The sequence below is a fragment of the Silurus meridionalis genome, chromosome 2 (genome assembly GCF_014805685.1).
Source record: "Silurus meridionalis isolate SWU-2019-XX chromosome 2, ASM1480568v1, whole genome shotgun sequence".
Classification (NCBI taxonomy): Eukaryota; Metazoa; Chordata; class Actinopteri; order Siluriformes; family Siluridae; genus Silurus; species Silurus meridionalis.
Window position 1 is genome coordinate 26,684,192 of NC_060885.1, and position 21,106 is coordinate 26,705,297.

The following is a 21,106-nucleotide window of genomic DNA, read 5'->3' on the forward strand; positions in this document are numbered from 1 at the left end:
AATAATAATAGATGCATGCAATTGATAAAACATATACATTATAATTTATATTTTTTGGGAAGTTCATTAATTTATTTGTTTATTTAGTAATTATTATTAGGATGAATTTATATTAGCAGTGCTGTTTGTTTTTGCCCCCGTGTGTGTGTGTGTGTGTGTGTGTGGTGTAGTTCCTGGGTGTTTAACACGTGACTCTCGTGGTATTTACTTTTACTTTCAGTGTTCAAACAAAGCTAAGAATTTCAGCTACCAGTGCGTATAAAATGGATTGTCTCTGTTAATGTGTGTTTAACAGAATTGTAGCCTGAACTCTGAAATTCTATGGTATAGTGTATAGTAGTGTAATATGGTGTAGTGAGGTGTGTTGGTGTAGCGTGATGTGGTGTAGTGAGGTGTGGTGTAGTATAGTGTAATGTGGTGTAGTGGGTGTGGTGGTGTAATATGGTGTAGTGTAGTGAGGTTTGGTGGTGTAATTTGGTGTGGTGTAGTATAGTGTAATATGTTGTAGTAGGTGTGGTGGTGTAATGTGGTGTATTATATTGTAATATGGTGTAGTGAGGTGTGATGCGTAATGTGATATGGTGTAGTATAGTGTAATATGGTGTAGTGAGGTGTGGTGGTGTAATGTAGTGTAGTGTAATATGGTGAAATGAGGTCTGGTGGTCAGTGGTGAACGAAGTACACAAACCATGTAGTTGAGTTAAAGTAGAAATACACTAGGTAAAATATTACTCCAGTGTGTAGTGTAGTGTAATATGGTGTAATTTAATGTTGTGGTGTGGTGTAGTGTAATATGGTGTAGTGTGATGGTGTGGTGTGTTTTAGTTTGATGTGGTGTAGTGAGGGGTAGTGTAGAGACTCAAAGCACTTTTGTACGTCGCTCTGGATAAGGGCGTCTGCTTAATGCCACAAATCTAAATGTAAATGTGTAGTGTTATATGGTGTAGATGGATGTGGTGGTATAGTGTGTTGTGGTTTAATATGGTGTAATGTGGTGTGGTTTAGTGTAATGTAATTTGGTGTAGTGTGGTTTTGTGTAGTGTAATATGGTGGTGGTGTGTAGTGTGGTATCATGTAGTGTAGAATGATGTAGTGTGGTGTGGTATATTGTAATAATGTAGTAAGGAGTGGCGGTGTATTGTGGTGTAGTGTAATATGGTGTTATGTGATGTGGTGGTGTTGTGTGGTGTAGTGTGGCATGGTGTAGTGAGGTGTGGTGGTTTGGTGTGTGGTGTAGTGTAATATGGTGTAATGTGATGTGGTGGTGTAGTAAGGTGTAATATAGTGTAATATGGTGTAGTGAGGTGTGGTGCTGTAGTGTGATGTAGTGTAATATGGTGTAATGTGATGTGCTGGTGTTGCCAGTGGAGGGCCAGTGGAAGCCAGTGGAGGGAACGGGTGTACAGGAAGCCAGTGGAGGGAAATGGTATACAGGAAGCCAATGGAGGGAACTGGTATACAGGAAGCCAGTGGAGGGAACTGGTATACAGGAAGCCAGTGAAGGGAACTGGTATACAGGAAGCCAGTGGAGGAAAATTGTATACAGGAAGCCAGTTGAGGGAACTGGTATACAGGAAGCCTGTGGAGCGAACTGGTTTTCAGAAAGCCAGTGGACGAAACTGGTGTTCAGGAAACTAGTGGAGGGAACTGGTATACAGGAAAGCCAGTGGAGCGAACTGGTTTTCAGGAAGCCAGTGGAGACAACTGGTGTTCAGGAAGCCACTGGAGGGAAATGGTATACAGGAATGTATAACATGTATGCCATTCTGTGTAAAGCTGCTTTGAGACAATGTTCATTGTTAAAAGCGCTATACAAATAAAAATGAATTTAATTTAATTGAATTGAATTAATATGTGTAATATGGTGTAGTGAGGTGTGCTCGTGTTGTGTAGTGTAATATAGTGTGAAGTGAAGTGTAGTATATTGTAATATGGTGCATTGTGATGTGGTGTTGTGTAGTGTAGTTTAATGTAGTGTGGTGCAGTGTAATATGGTGTAGAGTGATATAGTGTGGTGTGGTGTAGTGCAGTGTGATATGAAGTGGTCGTGGGTGTAGTGTGATATGGTGTGGTGTAGTGTAGTATAGTATAGTGTAGTGTGGCATTGTGTAGCATTGTACATTGTGTGGTATATTGTAATATTGTGAAGTAAGGAGTGGTGTAGTGTGGTGTAGGTAATATGGTGTAATGTGATGTGGTGTGTAGTGTAATATGGTGTAGTGTGGTTGTGTGGTGTAGTGTAATATGGTGTAGAGTGACGTGGCGGTGTAGTGTGTTGTAATCTGGTGTATTTTAGTGTAATATAGTATAGTGTTGTGTGGGAAGTGTAATGTCATATGGTTTAGTGTGATTTCATGTAGTGTAGTGTAATATGTGATGTGTTGAGTGTAATATTGTGTTGAGTGACATGGCGTTGTAGTGTAGTGTGGTGCAATGTGGTGTATTGTAATGTAATAGTATAGTGTAGTGTGGTATGGTTTGGTGTAGTGTAATATGGTGTAGTCTGGTGTTGTGTAGTGTAATATTGTGTAGTGTAGTGTGGTGTCGTAGCCTGGTGTGTAGTGTAGTGTGATATGGTGTAGTCTGGTAGTGTAGTTCAATGTGGTGTATTGTGTTGTGTAGTGTAATATGGTGAGGTGTATTATAGTATGGTGTTGTGTGGTGTAGTGTAATATAGTATAGTGTAGTGTGGTATGGTTTGGTGTAGTGTAATATTGTGTAGTGTAGTGTAATATTGTGTAGTGTAGTGTGGTGTAGTGTAATATGGTGAGGTGTATTATAGTATGGTGTTTGGTGGAGGGTAATATGGAGTGGTGTAATGTAGTGTAATATGGTGTAGTGTGGTTGTGTGGTGTAGTGTAATATGGTGTAGTGTGGTTGTGTGGTGTAGTGTAATATGGTGTAGAGTGACGTGGCGGTGTAGTGTGTTGTAATCTGGTGTATTTTAGTGTAATATAGTATAGTGTTGTGTGGGAAGTGTAATGTCATATGGTTTAGTGTGATTTCATGTAGTGTAGTGTAATATGTGATGTGTTGAGTGTAATATTGTGTTGAGTGACATGGCGTTGTAGTGTAGTGTGGTGCAATGTGGTGTATTGTAATGTAATAGTATAGTGTAGTGTGGTATGGTTTGGTGTAGTGTAATATGGTGTAGTCTGGTGTTGTGTAGTGTAGTATAGTGTAGTGTGGTGTCGTGTAGCCTGGTGTGTAGTGTAGTGTGATATGGTGTAGTCTGGTATTGTGTAGTTCAATGTGGTGTATTGTGTTGTGTAGTGTAATATGGTGAGGTGTAGTATAGTATGGTGTTGTGTGGTGTAGTGTCATATGGTATAGTATGGTGTTTGGTGGAGGGTAATATGGAGTGGTGTAATGTAGTGTAATATGGTGTAGTGTGATATGCTGGTGTAGTGTGGTGTGGTGTAGTGTAATATTGTGTAGTGTAGTGTGGTGTAGTGCAATATGGTTTAATGCAGTGTGGTGTAGTCACCCATCCTCATCTGGGTGGCACCAAATGTCCATTACAGCTAAACGATATTGAGGTGTGTAGAGATGGTGATCAAATGCAAACTGTAGTCCTGAATCAGACTGTTGACATTAAGTATAGTCCAGGATCAATTTTATATGTGTTTATATTGGTGATATTTATTGTAATGTAGTATCTTGAAATTTGGTGAGTTGTGTGTGTGTCAGTCTGACAGTGTGGGGTTTAATACAGCAGACTACGGGCTATACTTCTACAGTATGTTATAGTATGTTAGAATAAAAAACACACTAACATGCTCATTGTGTTGCTGTGTTTGTGTGTATGTTTGAGAAAGATAGACAACAGAAACGCTGCACAATAAAGGATTAGACAGTGCCATAGCGTCCCCTTGTGGACAATTCTTTAATTTTACCACTACTCCAAATAGTACATACACACACACATCTCCAATTCTAGTTCATCATCATCATCATCATCATCATCATCATCATAATCATCATAATTTTCACCCCCTTTTCCTTTACAGTAAGTGGTCTTTTTCTGAACTTTTCTTTTTAACTGTAGTGTATTCTCTTTATACGAATCCAGTATTTAGTATTTCAATATATATATATATATATATATATATATATATATATATATATATATATATATATATATATACACACAGTATCACACAAAAGTGTAATATAAATAAATACTGCATAAGTGTAAATAAACTGTATATGTTCTCAATACTTAGTAGGGGCTCCTCTTGTTTTAATTACTGCTTTAATTCGGCATGGCATGGCCATTCTGTGATCATTCTGTGGCACTGCTGATTTGGTATGGAAGCCAAGGTTTTTTTGACAGTGGCCTTTAGTTTATCTGCATTTTGTGGTCTCTTGTTTCTTATTTTCAATACCGGTTCAGGTCTAGTGAGTTTGCTGGCCAGTCAAGCACACCAACGCTATGGTCAGTTAATCAACTTTTGGTGCTTTTGGCAGTGTGGGCAGGTGACAAATCCTGCTGGATAATGAAAACAGCATCTTTATAAAGCTGGTCAGCAGAAAGAATCACGAGGTGCTCTAACATTTCTTGGTAAACAGGTGCAGTGACTTTGGTTTTTAAAAAACTCACTGGACCAAGACCAGCAGATGACATTCCACTCCAAATCATCACAGACTGTGGAAACTTAACACTGGACTATGAGCTTCTCCACCCTTCCTCCAGACTCTAGGATCTTGGTTTTCAAATGAAATACAAAACTTGCTCTCATCTGAAAAGAGGACTTTGGACCACTGGGCAAAAGTCCAGTTCTTCTTCTGTTTAGCCCAGGTAAGACGCCTATGATGTTGTCTGTGGTTCAGGAGTGGCTTAATAAGAGGAATATGACAACTATAGCCAAATTCCTTGACACGTGTGTGTGTGGTGGCTCTTGATGCCTTGACTCCAGCCTCAATCCATTCCTTGTGAAGTTCAGACAAATTCTTAAAAATAAATTTTGCTTGACAAGCCTCTCAAGGCTGCGGTTCTCTCAGTTGGTTGTGCATCTTCTTCTTCCACATATTTCTTCCATTCAACTTTCTGTTAACATTCTTGAATACAGCACTCTGTGAACAGCCAGCTTCTTTGGCAATGAATGTTTATGGCGTATCCTCCTTGTGAAGGGTGTCAATGATTGTCTTCTGGACAATTGTCAGAGCAGCAGTCTTTCCCATGATTGTGTAGCCTAGTGAACCAAACTGAGACACCATTTTAAAGGCTCAGGAAACCTTTGCAGGAGTTGATTAGCTGATTGGCATTTTACCATATTCTAATTTTTTGAGATAGCGAATTGGTGGGTTTTTTGTTAAATGTGACCCAAAATCAACACAATAAAAAACTACTACTTCAATCTCTGTGCACTGAATTTATTTAATACACGAGTTTCACAATTTGAGTCGAATACTGAAATAAATAAACTTTTCCATGATATTCTAATTTATTGAGATGCACATGTGTGTGTATGTATATATATATATATATATATATATATATATATATATATATATATATATATATATATATATATATATACAGTACAGACCAAAAGTTTGGACACACCTTCTCATTCAAAGAGTTTTCTTTATTTTCATGACTATGAAAATTGTAGATTCACACTGAAGGCATCAAAACTATGAATTAACACGTGGAATTATATACATAACAAAAAAGTGTGAAACAACTGAAAAATGTCATATTCTAGGTTCTTCAAAGTAGCCACCTTTTGCTGTGATTACTGCTTTGCACACTCTTGGCATTCTCTTGATGAGCTTCAAGAGGTAGTCACCTGAAATGGTCTTCCAGCAGTCTTGAAGGAGTTCCCCGAGAGATGCTTGGCACTTGTTGGCCCTTTTGCCTTCACTCTGCGGGCCAGCTCACCCCTAAACCATCTCGATTGGGTTCAGGTCCGGTGACTGTGGAGGCCAGGTCATCTGGCGCAGCACCCCATCACTCTCCTTCTTGGTCAAATAGCCCTTGATGCCTTCAGTGTGACTAAAGAAAACTCTTTGCATGAGAAGGTGTGTCCAAACTTTTGGTCTGTACTGTATATACTTGTTTACACAAACCTTTGCTCATTTGCACACTGCTCTTTTTTGTATTGTGCTCACCATTGTGTATATATACCCGTTCTCTGTCTATAGTTATAGCAATATTATGTTCACCGTTCACATCCTTCTGTAAATCTCTGTGTATAGTAATAGGCATCTGTATATCATGTTCACAATACATATATATATAATATGTATTGTGAACATATATATATATTCATCTGTATATTATTGTTCATAGTACATATATATTCATATTCATCTGTAATTATATTCATAGTACATATATATATTAATCTGTATATTATGTTTTTAGTACATATATTCATCTGTATACTACATTTATCGTACATATACATCTTTAAATTACTGTTTATAGTCTATATTTCATTCTATTTAACCTTGTAAATTCATGTAAAAACTATATATCCTGCACTTGCTGTTATTGCACTCTGGTTAGACCCAAACTGCATTTCGTTGCCTTGTACTTGTATATGTGTAATGACAATAAAGTTGAATCTAATCTAATCTTATATATATATATATATATATATATATATATATATATATATATATATATATATATATATATATATATATAAAATAAGTATTTGAACACCCTGCTATTTTGCAAGTTCTCCCACTTAGAAATCATGGAGGGGTCTGAAATTGTCATCGTAGGTGCATGTCCACTGTGAGAGACATAATCTAAAAAAAAAATCCAGAAATCACAATGTATAATTTTTTAAGTCAAGTCAAGTTTATTTGTATAGCGCTTTTCACAACAGACATTGCCTTAAAGCAGCTTTATACAAATCAACAGTTAAGGTTAATGGTGTGTATTTATCCCTGATGAGCAGCCGTGGCGACTGGAAAGGAAAAACTCCCTTATCCTCATCCTCATAACACCCATCCTCATTTGGGTGATGTTCTTTCTGCAGTCTTATACAGTCTATATGGTTAGTAGCTCCTAGTTTTATGAGCTCAACATTTGTGATCATCACAGATCCAGCATCAGCTTCTCCATGCCAGAGCCTTTAAACACTCCAGGAGGTCCAATGTCAAAACTCCACACATGTAGCGGGATCCAAATGGCACTGGTACGTCTCTAGATGGTTCGGGATGTTTGCGAGTTCGGCATCTACTTCTTCAAAGGTCCGTAATCATCACGAGGTGGGAGGTGACTGGAGCTGGCCAAACCTCAGGGTGTCTCGGAATGGGGAGAGAAAGAGAAGCAGTGGAGAGGAATTAGCGTAGCTGCTGTTCATGATATTAACAGCACAAGTTGATAATGTGCATGTGATCAGATGTTCAAGGTTATGATGTGATGTGTGTTATGTGTAGGCTTTGCTAAAAAGATATGTTTTTAATCTACACTTAAACTGGGTGAGTGTGTCTGAGCCCCGAACACTGTCAGGAAGACTATTCCAGAGTTTAGGAGCTAAATGTGAAAATGCTCTACCACCTTTAGTGGACTTTGCTATTCTAGGAACTACTAGAAGCCCAGAGTTTTGAGATCTCAGGGAGCGTGAGGAATTGTAGCATGTTAAAAGACTGGATAGATACATGGGAGCCAAACCATTTAGTGCTTTATAAGTAAGAAGTAGTAGTTTGTAGTCTATTCGAAACTTAACAGGAAGCCAATGTAGGGACGATAAGATTGGGGTTATATGATCATATTTTCTTGACCTTGTAAGAATTCTGGCTGCTGCATTCTGAACTAACTGAAGCTTGTTTATTAATGATGCAGGACATCCACCTAGTAATGCATTACAATAATCTATTCTGGAGGTCATGAACGCATGGACGAGCTTCTCTGCATCGGATATAGATAACATTTTTCTTAACTTAGAAATATTTCTAAGGTGAAAGAAGGCTGTTTTTTTAACTTGGTTGATATGATATTTTTACAGACAAGTTGCTGTCTAAAATAACTCCCAGGTCTTTTACCGTTGAACTAGTGGTTACAGAACATCCGTCTAAATGCAGGTTGAGATGCTGGAGCTTCTGTATACTAGTTTTTGGGCCGATGAGCAAAATCTCAGTCTTATCAGAATTTAAAAGTAGAAAGTTATGGGTCATCCAATCTCTTATTTCCTTAACACACTCAGTTATTCGAGCTAGTTGAGCTATATCGCCTGGTTTAGATGAGATATATAGCTGAGTATCATCAGCATAACAATGGAAGCTAATTCCATGCCTTCTAATAATATTTCCTAACGGAAGCATGTATATTGTGAAGAGCAGGGGTCCTAGAACTGAACCTTGTGGCACGCCATAATTTACTTGCATTAGCCTGGATAGCTCTCCATTTAAATCTACGAAATGGTAACGATCGGACAGGTAGGATTTAAACCAGCTTAATGCCTGTCCCTGAATGCCGATGTAATTCTGTAGGCGATCGAGAAGGAGATCATGGTCTATAGTGTCGAATGCAGCACTAATATCTAGTAAAACCAACAGCGAGATGAAGCCTTGGTCTGAAGCTAAAAACAGGTCATTTGTGATTTTAACTAGGGCAGTTTCTGTGCTATGATGGGCCTAAAACCTGACTGAAATTCTTCAAAGATATTGTTCTCTTGCAGGTAAGAACATAACTGGGCAGCGAAAATCTTTTCTAAAATCTTAGACATAAATGGGAGATTTGAAATAGGTCTGTAATTCGATAGCGTGTTTGGATCCAGATTAGGTTTTTTAATGAGGGGCTTAATAACTGCTAACTTGAGGGATTTAGGGACGTGACCTAACGATAGTGAGGAGTTAATAATATTGAGAAGAGGCTCACCAGTTGTATATAACACTTCCTTCAGTAATTTAGTAGGAATTGGATCTAACTGACATGTTGATTTAGCTTTGGCAATAACATTATACAGCTCTTCCTGTCCTATACATGTAAAACAGTGGAGTTGTGGAGTTGAAGGCGAGATAATGTCAGGAGATGCTGTCAGTGGTTTTACCGCCACAATTGTTTTTCTAATGTTATCTATTTTTTCAGTGAAGAAATCCATAAAGTCCTCACTACTAAACTGTGATGGGACACAATTTTCAGAGCCCTGATTTGTAGTTAGTTTAGCTACCGTACTGAAAAGGAACCTGGGATTGTTTTTGTTATTTTCTATAAGTTTGCTCAGGTGTTCAGCTCTAGCAGCTTTTAGCGCCTGTCTGTAGCTGAGCATACTGTCTTTATACGCAATTCTAAATACCTCCAATTTAGTTTTCCTCCATTTTCTCTCCAGATTACGTGTTGTTCTCTTGAGGGCATGCGTATGACTATTATACCAAGGTGCAGGTGCTTGTTCTCTAACCTTTTTTAACCGGATGAGGGCTAAGGTGTCTAATGTGCTAGTGAGGATAATCTCTATGTTGTTAGTTATTTCATCAAGATTATTAGCATTCATGGGTTTAGTGTGAAATTGAGATAAATCAGGCAGGTTATTTATGAATCTGTCCTTAGTGGTTGGAACAATAGTCCTACCAAGTCGATAACGTGGTGAAACACGGCTAATCTGCTCTACCGGTAGTGTGTACAGTATGAGGTAATGGTCTGTGATGTCATCACTCTGAGGTAAAATATCTATGTCAGTGACGTCTGCGCCATGGGATATTATTAAGTCTAATGTGTGGTTAAAACGATGAGTTGGTCTGGTGACGTTTTGTTTAACCCCAGTTTAAGAGTTTAAGAGTTTAATAAGTCGACAAATGATAATCCTAGAGCATCGATTACATCATCTACATGAATATTAAAATCTCCTACAAGCAGCACTTTATCAAAATTGATCAAGAGATCTGATAGAAAACAAGCAAACTCTTGAAGAAAATCAGCATAGGGTCCTGGGGGTCTGTACACGGTTACCAGAGCGAGTTTTCTATGCATGTCTGAAAGTACAACTTTAAGAACGAGCACTTCAAATGATTTAAAGCTGAATCCTAATATCTGACTAACATTAAGAGAGGCACTATAAATGGTAGCTACACCTCCCCCACGACCAGTCTGATGGGGCTTGGCTTATAAACATATCCTGATTAGGATGTAGACTCATTTAGGCCCATATAATCACCTGGTATAATCCATGTCTCAGTGAGACAGAGTGCATCGAGATTATTACCTGTGATAATCTCATTTATAATCAGTGCTTTGGGTGCAAGTGATCTAATGTTTAAAAGACCAAACTTTAGAACTTTTGGTGTTTGTTTATCTGGCATTTTCAGTTTTAACTGTAATAAGATTATTTCTGGATCTTGTGTATTTAATTCTTGGTTTTACTACACGAGGGATAGATATGGTTTCTATAAATTGGGCTGTGTGCTCACTTGTAACTATTTGGTCTGTAGTATGCGTGTTCTCATAGTTGAAGATTTCCTGATGTCTTACCAGTCAGATGGTGTGAAGTATCCTAGAGATGTTATCTGATAGCACTGCTGCTCCAACTCTGCTGGGGTGCAGGCCATCAGGGCGGAAGAACCTAGGACGCTCCCAGAAACAGTTCCAGTTATTAAAAAAGAGAAGTTTATGTTCTCGACACCATGACTGTAACCATTCATTTAGAGCTAAAAGTCTACTAAACTTCTCAGCCCCTCGCTGGTAAGTGGGAAGAGGTCCTGACACTATGATCCTCGTTTGTGGGCGATGTGCTGCGTACTGTCTCCACCAGGATCCTGAAATCCCTCTTTAAGATCTCCGTTTGCCTCAGCCTGGTGTCGTTCGCTCCAGCATGGAGAACAACCCGCTCCGAAGTTCTCGTTCAGGATCGCAGGTACCTGTGCAGCGACATCGAGAACACTAGCACCAGGAAAACAACGAGTGTGCACCTTACCTTTAGCTCCGGTAGCGCGAACTATTTATTTGTATGATACAGCTGCAAATAAGTATTTGAACACCTGATAAAGTCAATGTTAATATTTGGTACAGTAGTCTTTGTTTGCAAATACAGAGGTCAAATGTTTTGTAGATTTTCACCAGGTTTGCACACACTGCAGGAGGGATTTATATATATATATACACACACACACACACACACACACACACACATGTCTGGAAGTATCTGTAGATACTGTATGGCTGTAGATACTGTAAGGGTGTCAAACTCAAATTCACAGTGGGCCAAAATTAAAAAAGTCGCGGGCCAAAGTCAATATTTATTGAAAAAATTACTGCAATTGTGCATGTTTTCCCTTCTCTCTAGATGTGTAATGTAGAACCTTTTCATATGGAAACAAACTTTAGTTTTGCATAAACATTAAATCTGGAACAACCAAAGTTTAATATTATAAACACATGAGAAATTAAATTTGAAATAAAACACATCAGTGGTATTCGTTTCTTATTATGTCTCTCTCTATCTATAGACTTTTGAATTCCTTTATAATGTAAATCATTTTTCACAGGGCAACAACAAAACCAAAATAATAATAATAATTTCCTTCAGTTAAAAAAAGCAATCTTTCAACCATTACCAGTACATGCCTTGGAGTAAGAAAAGTGCATAAAGACATCATTCATTCCTTGGTTTAAGACAGATTCCTGCATCTCTTCTTAGATACAAGTGCATCATGTCTGGGTTGAGGCTCTGAGCTGAGGAAATCCTCAGGATTGAGTGAAGATGTTCATGAGTGAGACTCCTGCGTGGTGTTTTGTTGATCTTCATTAAAGAGAACAGTTACACACACAGATATGTGCTGGTGAACACAGAGAGGATTTGAGCAGCTTGGGCACAGAGTTGTGCAGTGTGTCGGGAGGAAACATGGAAAGTGTGCAGCACACACAGAGTCGTACTTTGACTTGAGCGTGTCTCTACACTGGAGTTCAACCAGCTCCATTTGGAGGTTGGTTTCCACGTCAACCACAAACGGGTTACTGAGCAGTTCAAATCTGCATTTCTGGGCTTCAAAGTTGGTAAATCTCCGGGTAAATTCAGCGCTGAGTACGCGGAGTTTTTCAGCGGTCTCGACTGACGCGCCAACGCACTAACAAAGCATTCTGGGATTTGTAGTATTAGCGGTGTATGCGCGGGCAGCTCTAATACACATTTGATATGATCTCGCGGGTCAAATATAATTACACCAGCCTGAGTTTGACACCACTGCTGTATGGCAAGTTTTTCAGTGAAGACAAGTATATTCTCAGACCCTCTGAAGCCCAAAAGCATTACTTAGATTCATGGGCGTAAATCCCGGAGGGGACGGAGGGGACATGTTCCCTCCCATCCCAAAATAAAAAATATAAAAAATATCGCACTCTCTGTTGTGGAAAATATTTGTATGCATACCTAAATAATTGTGTAAGTAGAAAAAAACCCGCAAAAAATGCATTTAGAAACAGTTCCCCCTCCCCTTCCTCACAGTGGTTTGACCCACTGCCTGCTTTCCCAGTTCATCTCACCTTCTCTACACACACGAGTCAGGTGTGTGTCTGCAGCTCAATTAATGTTCAACTCCATTAACTAGGGGATTTTATTCACTTTCAATAAAGCGATTCTCTTTAATGTAGTTGATGCAGACACATTCATAAATTAGTTGGGGGAGAAATGCTGATTACCGAATGTAATTTTCCATGAATCTGCTCTATTAGCGATTAAAATATGACTTATCTAGTGAACGTTAGCTTGTTTACAATAGCTTGTTGCATAGTGGACTGACACTAACACGCCAAAGCTGTTTCCCATGCAGTGTTTTATTTGGGACGACTTGGTATAATGTTAACTTAACATTTACGGCCACAATTAGCATATTGTTTATCTGTGCATTTACTAAATTAGCACTGTGCTACGTCTGAACTGCCCCACTGTATTTTCTTTTTGTATAATCAATTTCTATTCTGTTTTTAAGTGTCTCAATTAATTTTAAATAACATTTTAAACTTTTTTTTAATTCCTTGTTTTGCTTTGTCATTGAACCTGAGAAAAACTGAGAAAATAACCATAATAACGCAGTCTCCATGCTACAATAATAATGATAAAAGCAAAGTTTTTCACTGTGGGGACACTGTGTCTTTATAAGTACAATTTGACTGTATTATTTGTGTCTCCTTCAAAAATTGCTCATGAGAAATTTTATATTTATTGTCCCCCCTACTGTTAAATGAAATGTACGCCCATGCTTAGATTCTGTTAAGGAAAACCCTGCTAACAATTTTTGGAATTTGTCCATTTGATTTGCATTTGTAGTTACATTGATGTGACAAAAAGACTGCCACCTGACATCATGCATGACTTATTAGAAGGCATAATAGCTTTAGTAGTCAAATTAGTTTTAAGAAAGGCACATAGAGAATATAACCATACAGGAAGTAAATGCTGAATTGAGTCATATTGCCATAGGTCAAAATACTAGAGCAACAAACCGCCCCAGATGCCTGAGAATTTTTACAGAATTCAGGCAATTTAGGATCAGCCTCACAAAAAGTTAAAAGACAAATTTCACGTCATCACACCACAGTTTCACTATCTAATTCATTATGCGAGACTTATTTCTTCTTTTGGTCCGCTTCATCCTCTTTGGTGCATGCGTGTTGAAAGCAAGCATCAGTTCTTTAAGAATGTATCTAGCACATGTATAAACTTCATTAACATCACTTCTTAAAAACAAAAGACATGTTGGGTGATTATGAAAAGTTACAGGAATAAGCGTGAGCACTCTATTTACGTCTTTAACCAGAGAGCTTCAAAATACACTAAAGAGTCACAAAAAATGTCAAACCATTGTTTTTGCAAATAAAACACTTAGCTGTGTGAAAGAGGTTTGTGTAAATAATGGAAAATCATCAGCCCACAAAGATGTTTGTTATTGTGCATACAGAGGATATTCCTTTATTCTTTCCAGTTAAGTATGTTTTAAATGATTGATGGTTCATCTTCCAACGGGAGAGATCTGAAAATGTCTGTGCACTGACACTCCCCATCCAACTTAATGGAGCTTGAGAGATTTTGTAAAGAATGTAAGAAACTACTCAAAAACAGGTGGCCAAGCTTGTAGCATCATACTCAAAAAGACCTGAGGCTGCTATTGGTGCCAAAGCTGCTTCAACAAAGTATTTAACAAAGGCTGTGAATACTTATGTACATGTGATTTTTTCAGTTTTTTTATTTATAATAAATTTGCCAGGATTTTAAACACACATCTTTTTCAGTGTGATTCTCCTTCACGATAATCAGGATGAAGAACTTGAAAATGGCTAAAAACATACATGTCACCTCAGGACTGTGCTAAGATATTTTTAGGGGCAGAGACAAAAAACAAATAAAGGGGGTGGATGCAGGAGAAAATGCTGACAATTCTGCATATTGAGGGATTGAATGAATGAAGGATGGAAGGATTCAAGACATTTGTTAAAGTATGATGAAATACGTTTTCTTTAGAAAACTTTATTTTATTTTTAGAAAATATGATAAAATATAATTTAACTAAGCAGTCATATTATGAACAAAAAAAAATGTTGATATTCACAAATATTAATAATAATAAACTGCGTTAATAAAAAATGGCAAGCAATTTTATGTTTATCATTTTTTTCCTACAAACTGTTCCGAAATTGAACATGGCCGTGACTTAAAAATGGAGGTACGTACTAAACTGTAAATTTTGTTTACCATTACACCCCTAATTGTAATGTATCTACCTGTTAAAGCAATGACCTTTGGGAGCGGACACACGATTGTGAGTGATGCTGATCGGGCGGGAAAACACAGAGAGAATTAACCGATCCATGGATCTTTAGCAGAGTAGCAACAGAACGCTTTGTGCCAAGAAGCACCCTAAAACAAATAAAAATATTCTCTGATTATGTAATCGGTATGATTACATAAATCAGTATTATTTATACCATAAATACCATAAACCATACCATAAATTGGTATGATAATGATAAAAACTTCTTGACTTGACCTGAAGACTTGTAGTTTCTCCAGTATCAACTCATTAACTGTCCATGTGGAAACATAGTTAAGGTTCCGTTTGGTGTCCTGATGATTTACTTAATTTAAACCTCCATTAATACAGTAAAACATTTACAAGAATGATTTTGTATTCATGCTTTATGTTGCATCCATATTTCTCAATATCCATGTTGCTTAAAGTATTAAATACAGGAAGTATTAATATTTGGAACTTTTAGAACAGATAGAAATGTGTGATTAAGTTGCGATTAAACATTTATAATTGTTATTTAATTAATTATTAATTTTATTAATTGTTATTATTGTAATGCCCTAATATTAATATGATGTGAGGTCCAGTTACCAACGTGACACTAAAACAGGCAGAAGTAATAACTACTTTATACTTAAGTACATGTCAGAGCCAAAACTGCTTTACTTTCACTTGAGTAAAAAAGTATAATCAGTACTTCAACTTTTACCAGAGTCTTTTAAAACATGAGTATCTGTACTTCTACTTAAGTAAAGGATGTGTGTACTTTTGCCACCTCTGATATATACACACTGGCTGTTTGTGTTTACACACACACACACACACACGCACACACACACCATTCTCCCCGCCTATTGAAAAAAGGCGCGAAAACAAACTGAAAGTAAAACAGTTGGAGTGGTCTGAGGTGTACACGTGTTTTCTCCTGCCTGGATCTGTCACAATTTTAACCTGTTTACTTACATTTTACCATCATCATCATCATCATTAATATCATCTTATCCAACTCTCTGCAGTGTTCTGTACAGTAAGTGATCTTTTTTCGGACTGAAACTTTTACTGCATTGTGACTAAAAGTGCAGAAAATTAGGATTTATTCTGTAGTGTATGAATAAAAGTCAGTAGTTTATTACCTTTTTTTAAAATTAGGATTTAGTTTGTAGTGTATGAATAAAAGTGCAGAAGATTATAACTTATTTTTGATAGGATTTAGTCTGTAGTGTATGAATGAAAAGCAGAAACGGGAACTGCTGTAGACACTGAGGACACAGACTCCCGAATAATCTCCCTCCAGGTCTCCTAATAATCAGAAATCCTCCCCCGCCACAGTATTTCACTATGTGATGGTATATTTAGTATGCGATATATTATGCATTTCACTCATTTGCTTTAATGATACAAAGCTGATGTTGACATGTTTATGCTTTAATGATACAAAGCTGATGTTGACATGTTTATGCTTTAATGATACAAAGCTGATGTTGACATGTTTATGCTTTAATGATACACATTTGAGGTTGACATATAAAACCTGCCTCGAAATTTGGCTGTTGAAATGAACACCAATCATATAAGAGTTGGCGCGGTTTTACTTCGCATGTGTTTTATGGGACGCCAAGAGATTCAAAAGCAGGTGATTTATTTTTACATGAAGTTCAAGCGTCCGTTTAGTTTCAGCAGGACATTCTCACCCCACTAAACCAGGATATACTGTAAAAAACAGATATTGAAAGATCGAATAAATTATCTTCTTTAAGTGGGGTTTCTGGCTTTCCTCAGAGACTATCCTCAGGGACTGTTCCCAAAGACTTTTCCTCTGAGAGTTTAAGGAAATTCATTAATGAAACAAAATGTTATATAAACTGACAGTGGAGAGAGAAATCCTCTTAAACTTACATTAGAACAGTGAAAAAGTTATAGTTCATCTAAAAATTAACACTGCTATCATTTTCTCCACCTTATTTTATTCCAATCCTGAATACTGTCTGTTTTTCATTATATAAAATAAGATATTCTAAATTATTCCCCTCAATCTCTTACAGGTTTTTTCCATTCCATGGCAGAAGATAGAAAGCATAATTTAAAGTGAAACATCACACAGCTTCGAAACGACTTGAAGGTGAGGAAATTGTAATTTTGTTTTGATAACCAACACAGTAGTGTTGTTTGGAATAATTAATAAATATATAAAAATAATGAGAAGACAGTAAAATGATATTAATTTTGGGGATGGAACAGGGGAGTAGAAGTATCATGATGTCCAGCTTTTCTTGAAAAGTCTGTCTTGTAAATATTCTTGTGTATCTACAACCAAATCAATTTCCTCTCCTCTGTCATCCATTGTGAAATGGCAAACAGTTATTTAATCCACACAAAAATCTACAGCAGTCTTTATATCTACAACTGGCACAGGTTTTTTTTTTTTTTATCTGAACAGATGGGTCGCCAGAGTCCAGTGAAGTCTAACACGAGTCGAGGAGAAAATCCTGAAGGTCCTGAAGATACCAAAGATTCAGAAGATTTAGAAGATCCTAGGGATTCAGAAGGTTCTGAATATTCACAAGTTCCTGAAAATTTAGAAAGCCCTAAAGATTCAGAAGGTCCGGAAGATCCAATTGAAGAACCTCAGACAAACAGAAGAAATTCGCTGGTTATTCCTCCTGATTTCTCATTAGAAAATCTACTCTCTAGCAGTGTAGGGGAGAGCGAGAACAGAACAGAACCATAAATATACACACAAATTGCTTGATGGTTTACTAAATTTGTTTACTAAAATTAAATATTTCACAGCATCTGAACAACATTTCAATGGCAGCTTCGATAAACACTAAACCTTTAAGATCTTCAGAGGAGAAATTATACCCAGAGGTGACCATCTGCTGTTCCTCTGTATTTCTGTATGTGTGTGAATATGAACATACATACATACATATTTATTTTTTTATTTTTTTATTCACGGTCGGTACATATCCTCAGACCTCAAGTCACGGTTCGGTTCAATTTTGGTAAATTGCTGTTTGTTTCTTTTATTAAAACAGTTTATTATTATATATATTATATATAACATTTGTGAACATAAACAGTTCAATTTTAAATAAAATGTCTGCTTGTTTTAAATAAAATATAATATATATACAGATGCATCCAAATAAATATGAATATCGTAGAAACGTTGATTTATTTAATAATTCTATACAAAACTCGAAACTCGTATATTATATAGATTCATCACACACAGACTGATATTTCAATTGTTTATTTCTTTAAAATGTTCTTTCCTTTCATTTGAAAAGACGACTGAGCAACAGTCCAGCTGCATTACATTCAAAGTGTATTGTGGAGACTAAACAAATTTGTGGTCCGCCACTTAAAATGTTTGTGAGGGATCTCAGATTTTAGCTATGTTCCGCATGTTAAAAGGATTTCATTCAGCACACTATAATAATACATGTACCATTACATCTCTACTATTTTATACAGGATCTCACAATAGTGAGTACACCCCTCACACTAATTTTTATATTTTGTGTTTTAGAGCAGTTAAAATGTATTGCTTTTTGTACAATTCTCTCATAGTGACTCATTTGCTCACCTCTTGGCAAAAAACTCTCTGAGGATTTGAGAATTAGAATTGTTTCTCTTCACAAAGGTGGCTGAGGCTATAAGAAGATCGGCAACACCCTGAAACTGAGTTACAGTACAGTGGCCAGGGTCATACTGAGGTTTTTTTGACAGTTTCCACTCAGAACAGACCTTGCAAAGGTCGATCAAAAAAATTGAGCCCTTGTGCTGTGTGTCAGGTGCAGAAGCTGGCTTCAAAAAACAGACGAATGAGTGCTGCAGGCATTGGTTGAAGTTTGCAAAAGCGAAATGTTCGATCTTCAGTGCTCAGACCATATGCCGCACAGTGCAAGTCGGTTTGAATGGCCGTCGTCCCAGAAAGAAGCCTCTCCTTAAGCTGGATCACAATAAAGCCTGCAAACGGTTTGCTGGAAAACCTGTCCAAGAGGATAAATTACTGGATCCATGTCCTGTGTTCTGATGAGACTAAGATAAACTTGTTTGGCTCAGGTGTGTCCAGCGTGTGTGGCGACGCGAGTTATTAATAGTACTTAATTGTGTCTTGCCTACAGTCAAGCATGGTGGTGAAACCTGCGGAGGGCAGAAACTGTGCCCTCCCTTCAGAAACTGTGCAGAATGGCAGTTTTCCAACATGAAAATGTCCCCAAACACAACGTCAAAATTACGTGCTGATGAGGCTGAAGGTGATGCAGTGACCTTGTATCTCTCCAGACATGAACCTGATTGAGCACCTGGCACCTGGTGGAGTGCATGTGTTTAACATCCAGAAGCTCTGTGATGTCATTATGAAGGAGTGGAAGAGGATCCCAGTCTTCTTCTTGTCTCTTCCCATGTCCAAACCATCTCAATCTAGCCTCCCTCACCTTGACTCCAAAACGTCAAAAGATATGACTAATTTCCATACTAAAACATGGAGCAACATTTATCTGACTTTTGAACATTAATGGAGAGCAGGAAGCAGATGATGACTTGAATTCGTTGCTGTGCTTTTCGTCTCTTTATTACCAGAAAACTTGGATTTGGTGGATTATCAGACTAAAATTTTCTGCAGCTATCAATGGAATTTTTCATGAAAATGGAGAGCAGGAGGCGAAGCACAACCACAACCACAACCATGCCTTTTTCGTCTTTATCTTTAGAAAAAAATTCAACGGTGAGTTTTATGTTTGCAGCAAAAGTGCAACATGACATTAGCGAGTGCATTTAGCTTAATATTAGCTTATTTTTATGTTCGTGTATGTTTAATTATTGTAATGCTTTAATTAATTCTTACCTGGTCCCTGGGGTGTCACGTGAGCTCACAGTTTTCGCCTGATCTACTTTTATATTGTGGGTTTGCATATTTGTGTAATCTATTTCCGTACCTTAAAGCTTTATAAGCATCTTTTGTTTAAGAGCCGCTCTTTCAAAACCTCAAAACCTTCTTTCACTTCTTTTTTATTATTTTATGTCTGGATGTTTTTATAAAAAAAAAAGGCCTTGCCCGCACTGTACATAAATGCAAACACTTTAGGCTGTTGCACAACTGAATATGCAGTCTAGAGCATGTTCACAAAAATATTTTACAACAATGTAAATAAACTGAAATTCTGAAATTCGTTCTGTGTGATCTTCAAATTGTTCTCTGTGCATCTTTAACTGCCCTTTGTCTTTTAGATTTTGAAGTTGATTGGAAAAGTGCCAGTGCTGGTCTCACAGATTACAAGCTTTTTGAGAATTATTTGTAAGTTAATATAATTAACTATTGTGCATTAAGTCTAGGTGAACAGTTGCAACTAGTGACTGGGAATTTAATCAATATTTACTTCTGACTTTTCAAGTACAAATTCATTTTGTCAAGGAAGAACCAGCCACACCCTATCCCATAGTTCAGATTTTGGGAGCATCTGACTGGAAACAGGTCTTTAGTGAGAAGAGAATCTTCAGCACAGTAAATATGGAGTGATCTGAAATGTGCCATGCATCTAAAGGAAAATTGTAAAGCAAAAGGGATGTTAATGTTCATAAGATTGGAAATTTTCCAATTCCAGTTCCCATTGCTGATGTGCTCACAAAGTACTGCAGCCATTAAGATGTATAGAATTCTATACAGACACAAAACACTCAGGTTAGGGTATGTGCTGTCAGACTACAAAGATGGAATATACTTTAAGGAAAATTCATTCTTTTCCAAACATCCAGGTGCATTATGTCTGCACTTCTATAAAGATGAGCAGTATATGGTGTTGAAATCTGTCCATTTAAAGTTAATTTGAAGTTACTTTGATGTGACAAAAGGACTGACACCTGACATCATGCATGACTTATTAGAAGGCGTAATACGTTTAGTAGTCAAATTAGTTTTGTGAAAGGCAGATAGAGAAAAAACTTATGACCATACAGGAAGTAAATGCTGAATTGTCAAATTGCCATAAGTCAAAATAATAAAGCAAACAAACCGTCCCAGCTGTCTGAGAAAATTTTACACAATTCAAGCATTTCAGGATCAGCCTCACAAACATGAAGCTTATTTAGGCTTTTATAATTTTTGATTGCACACCACATTAAACGCAATTCCATTACTGTAATTCTATCTTCTGGGTCAAGAAATTGCAGATATAGTTATGGCACCTACAGTAAAAAGAGGTCCGCCTCGCTCTCTTTCGAGCATGCTTTTTGAAAGGTCAGTAAAATCACTTCTTCAGCATGTTGGGTTATATTCCTGTAAAAGTTACAGTATTAAGCATGAGCACTCCATTTACGTCTTTACTTAGAAAACTTCAAAGTACACTTAAGAGTCACAAAAAATGTCAAGCCATTGATTTTGCAGATAAAACACTTAGCT

At 37.2% G+C, this 21,106-nt stretch overlaps 1 long non-coding RNA gene across 1 annotated transcript; it reads left to right on the forward strand.

The window, feature by feature from the left end:
* The first annotated feature begins 15,612 nt into the window (after window positions 1-15,612).
* LOC124376252 lies at window positions 15,613-17,680 on the forward strand. The gene is made up of 3 exons (XR_006923801.1): window positions 15,613-15,727; window positions 16,743-16,819; window positions 17,138-17,680. It is a non-coding gene; the product is annotated as an uncharacterized LOC124376252 (long non-coding RNA).
* Window positions 17,681-21,106: the final 3,426 nt, after the last annotated feature.